Here is a 9,190-nt window from a genome sequence, read left to right as displayed (position 1 = left end):
CAAGCTCCGCCTCCCGCGTTCACGCCATTCTCCTGCCTCCGTCTCCTGAGTAGCTGGGACTACAGGTGCCCGCCACCACGTCCGGCTAATTTTTTTGTATATTGAGTAGAGACGGGGTTTCACCGTGTTAGCCAGGATGGTCTCGATCTCTTGATCTCCTGATCCTCCTGCCTCGGCCTCCCAAAGCGCTGGGATTACAGGCGTAAGCCACCGCACCTGGCCAATAATATTTATTTTAAAAATTGTAAACAAGGCCGGGTGCGGTGGCTCACGCCTGTAATCTCAGCACTTTGGGAGGTCGAGACGGGCGGATCACGAGGTCAGGAGATCGAGACCATCCTGGCTAACACGGTAAAACCCCGTCTGTAATAAAAATACAAAAAATTAGCCGGGTGTGGTGGCGGGCATCTGTAGTCCCAGGTACTGGGGAGGCTGAGGCAGGAGAATGGTGTGAACCTGGGAGGCGGAGCTTGCAGTGAACAGATATAGTGCCACTGCACTCCAGCCTGGGCAACAGAGGGAGACTCTGTCTCAAAAAAAAAAAAAAATTTTAACAATTTTTCCAAAACCAGTGGTCCAATAGTGTCTGTAGGATATGGGCTTCCCAGCACTTTGGGAGGACAAGGCAGGCAGATCACTGTGAGACCAGCCTGCCCAACATGGTGAAACCCCTTCTCTGCTAAAAATACAAAACTTACTCCGGCCTGTAATCCCAGCTACTAGGGAAGCTGAGGTGGGAGGATCGCTTGAAGCCAGGAGGTGTAGGCTGCAGTGAACTAAGATTGCACCACTGCACTCCAGCCTGGTTGACAGAGCAAGATTCCATCTCAAAAATAATAATAATAATAATATGGTCTGCTTTGGATCTAATAAAAATCAGAGGTTATCCAACTGGGTTAATTTATGAAAAAAAAATAACTATAGCTAACTGCATGTGAGCACAGTGCTTACTGTTTTACACTGATTCTTTCAGTGAATATTATAAAAACCTTATAAATAAATATTGTCTCCCTTGTTCTGATAAGGAAATTGAGTGTAGGAGATGACCCAGTTGTAACAGATCCGGGACTCAAAATCAGGTCTATTGGCCTCCAGAGCCAATGCTCTAATGTACTACATTCTACTTTCTTCAAGGCTCAAAATACAGAAAATATTCACATCTAAGAATTATAGTTGAGGCCAGGTACGGTGGCTCACACCTGTAATCCTAGCACTTTGGGAGGCTGAGGCAGGCAGATCAACTGAGGTCTGGAGTTTGAGACCAGCTTGGCCAACATGGCAAAACCCTGTCTCTACTAAGACTACAAAAATTAACCAGGCGTGGTGGTGGGTACGTGAGTCCCAGCTACTCGGGAGGCTGAGGCAGGAGAATTGCTTGGATCCGGGAGGCAGAGGATGCAATGAGCTGAGACTGCGCCACTACACTCCAGCCTGGGCGACAGACTGAGATTCTGTCTCAAAAAAAAAAAAAAAAAAAAAAATTATAGTTGAGTCTTTAGTGTATTAATCTGAAACTGGTTTTCTTTTTTAGAGACAGGGTCTTGGTCTGTCACCCAAGTTAGAGTGCAAGTGGTGTGATCATAGTTCACTACACCCTCAAATTCCTGGGCTCAAGCAACCCTCCGACTTCAGTCTCCCAAGACCTAGGACTACAAGTGCGTACCACTGTGCCCCGCCAATTAAACAAATTTTTTTGTAGAGATGGTAGTCTTGCTATGTTGCCCTGGCTGGTCTCAAGCTCCTTGCCTCAAGCGATCCTCCTGCCTCCACTTCCCAAAGTCCTGAGATTACAAGAGTAAGCCACCACACCCAGCCTCCAGCGTCCCAATCCAAAACTTTGAGACTGGTCTCTTTTTTTTTTTTTTTTTTGAGACAGTCTTGCTCTGTCACCCAGGCTGGAGTGCAGTGGTGCAATCTTGGCTCACTGCAACCTCCGCCTCCTGGGTTCAAGCGATTCTCCTGCCTCAGCCACCTGAGTAGCTGGGATTACAGGTGCATGCTGCCATGCCCAGCTAATTTTTTCTATTTTAGTAGAGATGGGGTTTCACTGTGTTACCCAGGATGGTCACGAAAGAGACTGGTCTCCTTTTATCATCGTTACACTTAAGTATTTGGTGGATTCTTGGGCTAGCCAGCATGTATTCCACATTCTTTTGGTTCTAGTGCCTTTTTTGGCTTTGATGGAAGCATCCTTCCCCCATTCTTGGCCAACATACTTTGCATAAAGCTGGTGCCATCCTCAAGTACCAGGTGTGTAAGCTATAATGTAGGCCCATAAAATTAACGCATCCCACCCTCTGACCACAGTGATTGGCTCAGAGATGGCTTTCAGAGCCAATGAAAAGCAATGAAACATTTGCTGGAATTTCAAAAAAGAGCACTCTCTGCTCTGTGGGATGCAGGATGTGAGGGATGTTGCTGCCACACCACCAGGGAAATCAGCCTAACAAAGATGACAGCCCAGCTCAGGCTGATGGAGCCTGGGGACAACATCGGAGCCCCAACTCAAGCAGCGCCAGAAGCCAATTAAGTTCCTTTTTGGTTTAGCTGGTCTTAGTTGGGTTTTCTTTTTTAAATATTATTTTTTTTTTTGAGATGGGGTGGGGGTCTCACTTTGTCACCCAGGCTGGAGTGCAGCGGTGTGATCCTCTGCACTCTCCGAACTTCACCTCCCTGGCTAAAGTAATCCTCATACCTCACCCTCCCAAGTAGCTGGGACTACAGGTACCCACCCCTGGCTAATTTTTTTTGTATTTTTGGTAGAGACAGGGTTTTGCCATGTTGCCCAGGCTGGTCTTGAACTCCTGGCTTCAATTGATCTGCCCCCCCACCCCGCCGGCTTGGCCTCCCAAAGTGCTGCAGTTACAGGTATGAGCCACCACACCTGGCCTCTGAGTTGGGTTTTCTATTTCATGCAACTAGGAGACTCCTAACTGATTTCACTGATTTCACTACCCTTGGTTAACTCCTGCTTATTATTTATGTCCTGGCCCTTCTCTGTCAATGAACTACAAGCCCTTTGAAAGCATGAGCCATGTCTTATTCAATTTTATATCCCTTACAGTATCTGGCAGAGTGCTTTGGACAAAATAGATTTTTTTTTTTTTTTTCCTGAGGCAGAGTCTTGCTCTGTTGCCTGGGCTGGAGTGCAGTGGTGTGATCTTGGCTTACTGCAACCCCCGCCTCCTGGGTTCAAGTGATTCTCCTGCCTCAGCCTTCCAAGTAGCTGGGATTACAGGCATGCGGCACCACGCCCAGCTAAGTTTTGTATTTTCAGTAGAGATGGGGTTTCACCATATTGGCCAGGCTGGTCGCGAACTCCTGACCTTGTGATCCGCCCACCTCAGCCTCCCAAAGTTCTGAGATTAGAGGTGTGAGCCACCGCGCCCAACCAACAAAATAGATTTGTTAAGCAAAAAAGGAATACTCATTTCTTAACTGCTTAGTAGATAAACTATAAACCAAGTTTAAAATCCCCTTGGGGCTGGGCATGGTGGCTCACACTTGTAATCCCAGCACTTTGGGAGGCCAAGGTGGGCAGATCACCTGGGCTCAGGAGTTCGAGACCAGCCTGGCTAACATAGCAAAACCTTGTCTCTACACAAAAATTAGCTGGGTGTGGTGGCAGGCGCCTGTAATCCCAGCTACTCAGGAAGCTGAGGCACAAGAATTGCTTGAACCCAGGAGGCAGAGGTTGCAGTGAGCCGAGATCGCACCACTGCACTGCAGCCTAGGGGATAGAGTGAGACTGTATCTCCAAAAGAAGTAAATAAACAGATAAAATCCACTTGGTAGTGAGGAGGACAGAGACACTGACCTGTTCCCCAACTTCCCCTACCCCATCTTCTTCCATCGCATAAATCACATAACCATCCATCAGCTATTACCCCTTTACTTACTGACCCATTGAGATCAGAGAGGTTCCTATAGCCAAGTGCATCCCCTCTACTGGAATCACAAAAGGGTTAGCTAGAGCTGGCAACCGCTGCCAACAGCTTTTTAACCACTCTTCTTGTCCACAAATGGAACACACCAAGACCTTTCCCAATGAGAAATCAGGCACCCCTTGCCCCAGTAAAGGGTTCCTCCACTGGCAAAATCCAAGGCTTATGCATTAATTGTGCAGACTTCACTCATAAAAGACTTACTGGAACCTTATTAAATGGCAACTTATACCTACTTTGTATGTATTTATAATAAATGATAGAGTTAAGTTTAGAAACTAGAGAATCAATTCAGGAGGAGAGTGGACAGAAGCCTCTGTAAGTACAGTAAACTGACAAACCTAAAAGAGAAAACTGACAGCTATAAAAAAGTTAAAAAGCTATAAAAGGTAGACCTAGAAATTTTTTCAAGATATCAGCCGGAGGCCATTTAGCTAAGGGTATTAAATACTCCTACATATTCAAAATGGCCTAAGGACATCACTAAATTAAGCCCAGGGCTATAACCAATGGGCCTAAGGTATTAAGAAGATTCCTATCTTAATATTCATTTTAAACTCAAGGAAGTTATGTCATAATTTTAGGATTTTTTTCCCATCCAAAGTAGTTAAAGTTAACATTTTGGTTAAAAAAGAGAACTGTCGGATATCTGAAAATTTCTATTACCAAATAAATCAATCAAAACTTTCACAGGACTAAAGTTTCACTGACATTCTCACCCCTTCCCACTGCTCCAACCAAGCTTTCTTGGCAGTGTCTGCTGTTGCCTTTGACAATCAAAATCCTAAGGGAAAAACAAGAGACAGAAAAAAAAAATACTACATTTTATTCTTTCTTAGAACTGAAAAAAAACACATCAGACTGATAAAATCACATTTTTCAATATGATAATATCCAGTTTGGTGGGAACACAATTTGGAATACCACATCAGAGGAGAATTTGGCAATATTTATCAAACTTTAAATGTACACACCTTCTGCCTTGGCAAACTCATTGCGATACATTTACTTATTTGAATATATTCCCCCAAATACATCAAATTATAAGTTCAGGGCTGGGCATGGTGGCTCACGCCTGTATAATCCCAGCACTTTGGGAGACCGAGGTGGGCAGATCACTTGAAGTCAGGAGTTCAAGACCAGCCTGGCCAACATGGTGAAACCCCATCTCTACTAAAAATACAAAAATTAGCCGGGTGTGGTGGTGCATGTCTGTAATCCCAGCTACTCAGGAAGCTGAGTTAGGAGAATTGGTTGAACCTGGGAGGCAGAGATTGCAGTGAGCCAACATTGCACCACTGCGCTCCAGCCTGGGCGACAGAGCAAGACTCCATCTCAAAAAAATATATAAGTTCAGGGCTGGGCACAGTGACTCATGCCTATAATCCCCGCACTTTGGGAGGCTGAGGTGAGCAGATTATTTGAGCTCAGGAGTTTAAGACCAGCCCAGGCAATATGGCAAAATTCTGTCTCTACAAAAAATTTAAAAGATTTGCCAGGTTTGGTGGCACACGCCTGTGGTCCCAGCTACACGAAGGCTGAAGCAGGAGAATCGCTTGGGCCTGGGAGGTCAAGGTTGCAGTGAGTTGTGATGGCATCCCTGCACTCCTGCCTGGGAGACAGAGCAAGACCCTGTCTGAAATAAAATAAGTTCGGAGATGTCTGTTACACCACGATTTTGTACTAGCGCAAAAGTAGAAATAATGTGAATGTCCATCAACAGGGGACAAGTTAAATCAATGACTTTACAATCACACAATGGAATATTATGCAACCATGTAGAATTGCCTGTGTTCATGTGAAAAAGTCACCAAGATATATTAAAAAAAAAAGCAAGATGCAGCCGGGCGCGGTGGCTCAAGCCTGTAATCCCAGCACTTTGGGAGGCCGAGACAGGCGGATCACGAGGTCAGGAGATCAAGACCATCCTGGCTAACACGGTGAAACCCCGTCTCTACTAAAATACAAAAAACTAGCCGGGCGAGGTGGCGGGCGCCTGTAGTCCCAGCTACTCGGGAGGCTGAGGCAGGAGAATGGCGTAAACCCGGGAGGCGGAGCTTGCAGTGAGCTGAGATCCGGCCACTGCACTCCAGCCTGGGGACAGAGCAAGACTCTGTCTCAAAAAAAAAAAAAAAAAAAGCAAGATGCAAAACAAAATGTATAGTTGATCCTATGTGTATATGCTTTTGCTGGCAAATATATGTTTTTCTGAAAGGCTGTATGAGAATTAACAGCACCCTTGGGGAAAGGGAGTATAGTTAAGAAGTGGGTGGAGGGGCCAGGCACAGTGGCTCACACCTGTAATCCCAGAACTTTGGGTGGCCAAGGAGGGCAGATCATGAGGTCAGGAGTTCAAGACCAGCCTGGCCAACATACTGAAACCCCGTCTCTACTAAAAATACAAAAACAAATTAGCTGGGTGTGGTGGCGGACACCTGTAATCCCAGCTACTCAGGGGCTGAGGCAGGAGAATCACTTGAACCTGGGAGGCGTTGGAGGCGGAGGCTGCAGTGAGCAGAGATTGTGCCACTGCACTCCAGCCTGGGCGACAGTGCGAGACTCCGTTTCAAAAAAAAAAAGTGTGTGGAGGGACTTTTGCCTTTAATTTTAAACCTTTCTGATAGAACGTTTTACTATGTGCATGTATTGTTTTTCTTTTCTTTTGAGACAGGGTCTCACTTTGTTACCCAGGCTGGAGTGCAGTGGCATGATCACAGTTCAGTGCAGCCTCGACCTCCCAGGCTCAAGCAATCCTCCTGCCTCAGCCTCCTGAGGAGATGTGACTACAGGCATGCATCACCACACTCAGCTAATTCTGAAAACATTTTTTTGTAGAGATGGGGTCTCACTATGTTGCCTGGCTGGTCTCAATGGTCTCGAACTCCTGGACTCAAGTGATCCTTCTGCCTTGGCTTTTTTCTTTGTTAACTAAGAAAAAAAGGAGGCAGGGCAGAGGGGTTAAGGAGTTGGTAAGCCAGGTAGATAAACATGTAAGTAGGTACAACACTTCTTAACTTGTAGTACGGTCTGATCTACAGGGACTCTTCCCAGGGCACTTCCGTCTTTCACTGGAAGAGCCTCCTTTCCAGCAATAGTACCTAAAACGAATTTCTTTTGGCTTTCTTACTTAAATTATTTTTTATTCTATTGCAATTATTTTTATTCTACTTCCTGACTTTGCAAAAGTCTTTCCATATAGTACTTTCTTCAAAATTTTCCCCAATCCTGTACTTGGTATATATTGTGTATTATTTATTTATATCACCCCCATTTGCCTGAAGTGCTCTGCTGCCCCGGGAAATGCTGAGGATCACCACTTCTCCCAGAAAAGCAGCTCTTAGGGCAGACTGCTCTCAGAAGCACATTTATCTGCACTCTGGCAGGGAACCTTCCAATCATCCCATGGTTCCAACTCAATTCAAGGATTACCGGCTACATACAATGCCTGACACAAGGAAGACGCCAGGAATAGAAAAATGAACCAAGTATAGTGCCTGTCCTCCAGGAGACAGCATATGCCAACACAGCTACCTGCAATACAAACTCTCATATACCCTTGAGGGAGTCCTAGCCAGATCACACAACTGTCTCTGTTCAGAGGCCAAAAGCAGCATTGAATTCCACCCCCAACCCTTTCTGACAAGACTCGTCCAGTCCCACCAACCTGAGAATAACAAAAACCTGTTCCTCAATTTTAGCAAAATATTGAGTACTATTCCTTATAAAACACTGTACAAAGTACGAGCATATTCATTTTACTTTTTAAATTAAAATTTTTAAAAGGCATGGTCTTGCTCTGTTGCCCAGGCTGGAGTGCACGATCCTACCTCAATGCAGCCTGGAACTCCTGGGCTCAAGAGATCCTCCCAACCTCAGCTTCCCTAGTAGCAGGGACTACAGGTGCGCGCCACCATGCCCGGCTTTTACAAGCACATTAGTTTTCACCTCACAATAACCCAGTGCGACAGATACTCTAACTACATCCTCTTTTTCAGAGGAGGCTCTGAGATTCAAAGATACAGATAACATCACCAAGTTAGGAATGGAACAGAGATCTGACTGACTCCCGGGTTGACATCCTTAACCACTATGCTAACCGGCCTCTCCAAACCCTCCAGGACACGATGCGACAGGTTGGGGAAGTCACTCCTTTCTTTTAGGCATGGACCGGAGGAGAACATTAGAGAAGTTTCCATTTCCACACGAAGAATTTCAGGGTCAACTGCATCTAAATTGCTCGCAAGATAGACCCTCCCCCGCCCAGCACCAGACGACCTGCATAGGCCACCAGAACCAGCTACAGGGCATGGTCCCCGAGGATGGGGCCCCGAGGCCTAGCCCCTCCCGTGGCCTCCCGCGGACAAAGTGGCCATCGCTGCGGCTGGCACTTCCCCAGTGTGGCTGAGCCCCTACGCCTGGGTACCATTCACCATGGAAGAAGTCGACGCTGCGACCCCCGGCTGGACGACTCGGAGAGCACCCAATGACAGAGAAGCTGGGGGCCCAAGGCCATGCCTGCCCCTCCCCACGCTGGAAGGGCTCGCGGGGCGGAGGTCCCAGGAGTTGCCAGGGCCAAGCGGTCCGAAGGAGGATGACTGAGTGGCGGCAATCCTGCTCGCTAACCCCAATCTCGGGCCAGCCTCCCGGGTGCTCAGAATCCTCCCCAAACCAACGAAAGCGGCAGCGCCAACCCGCTTCTTGGCGCTCACCTTCCAGCGGGTTCCAGCAGCGCAGCCACGGAGCTCCGCGCACCGACACGCCCCCCTTTCATTCACCTGGCGCCCTCCGATGAGAGGCGGGGCGGCTGGCCAATCGCAGGAGCGCCTGGCCTCGGGAAGGCGGGCCCTTCGGCCAGCCGGGTGGTCAATGGCGCTGGTGCCCCTCTGAGGATGCGCTCTGAAGGCGCCGGTGCTAGCAGGGTGATGGGAGTTGTGGTCTCAGCGCTGGCTTTTCTGGTAAAGATAGAGTGGACAAAACTACAAGTACCAAGATGCCAAAAGGGGCGAGGACCAGTGCTAGCGAAAGGCTGCAGCTCGGTTCGGTCTTTTGAGTCCCACTTGAGGGACCTGCCAAGTACCGGTCTCTTTGTCTGGAGAGCGAAAAACACGTCGTGGGTATTAATGCAGCCCAGGGACTAAGAGCTGTGACTCATCAGTCCGTACACATTTCACCTACCGGCGCTCTCCGCAAAAATCTGGAAATAAGTGAAATGATTTAATCGATTCAACAGGTTTTTATTGCATACC

General features: G+C 47.4%; 1 protein-coding gene across 1 annotated transcript in view; it reads right to left on the bottom strand.

Annotated features, from left to right (window-relative positions):
- Nucleotides 1-8,708, bottom strand: part of ZBTB8B (zinc finger and BTB domain containing 8B) — a 26,810-nt gene extending 18,102 nt beyond the window's left edge. Inside the window, exon 1 of the mRNA XM_017884428.1 lies at nt 8,654-8,708. The gene's annotated coding sequence lies outside the window, so the exon portion shown is untranslated. The remainder of the gene's footprint in view (nt 1-8,653) is intronic.
- Between the last annotated feature and the right edge of the window lie 482 nt (nt 8,709-9,190).

Source organism: Rhinopithecus bieti, unplaced genomic scaffold (genome assembly GCF_001698545.2).
Source record: "Rhinopithecus bieti isolate Rb0 unplaced genomic scaffold, ASM169854v2 scaffold_13029, whole genome shotgun sequence".
Lineage (NCBI taxonomy): Eukaryota > Metazoa > Chordata > Mammalia > Primates > Cercopithecidae > Rhinopithecus > Rhinopithecus bieti.
The sequence above is the reverse complement of the archived record's forward strand: the minus strand, read 5'-3'. Positions and strand labels throughout refer to the sequence as shown.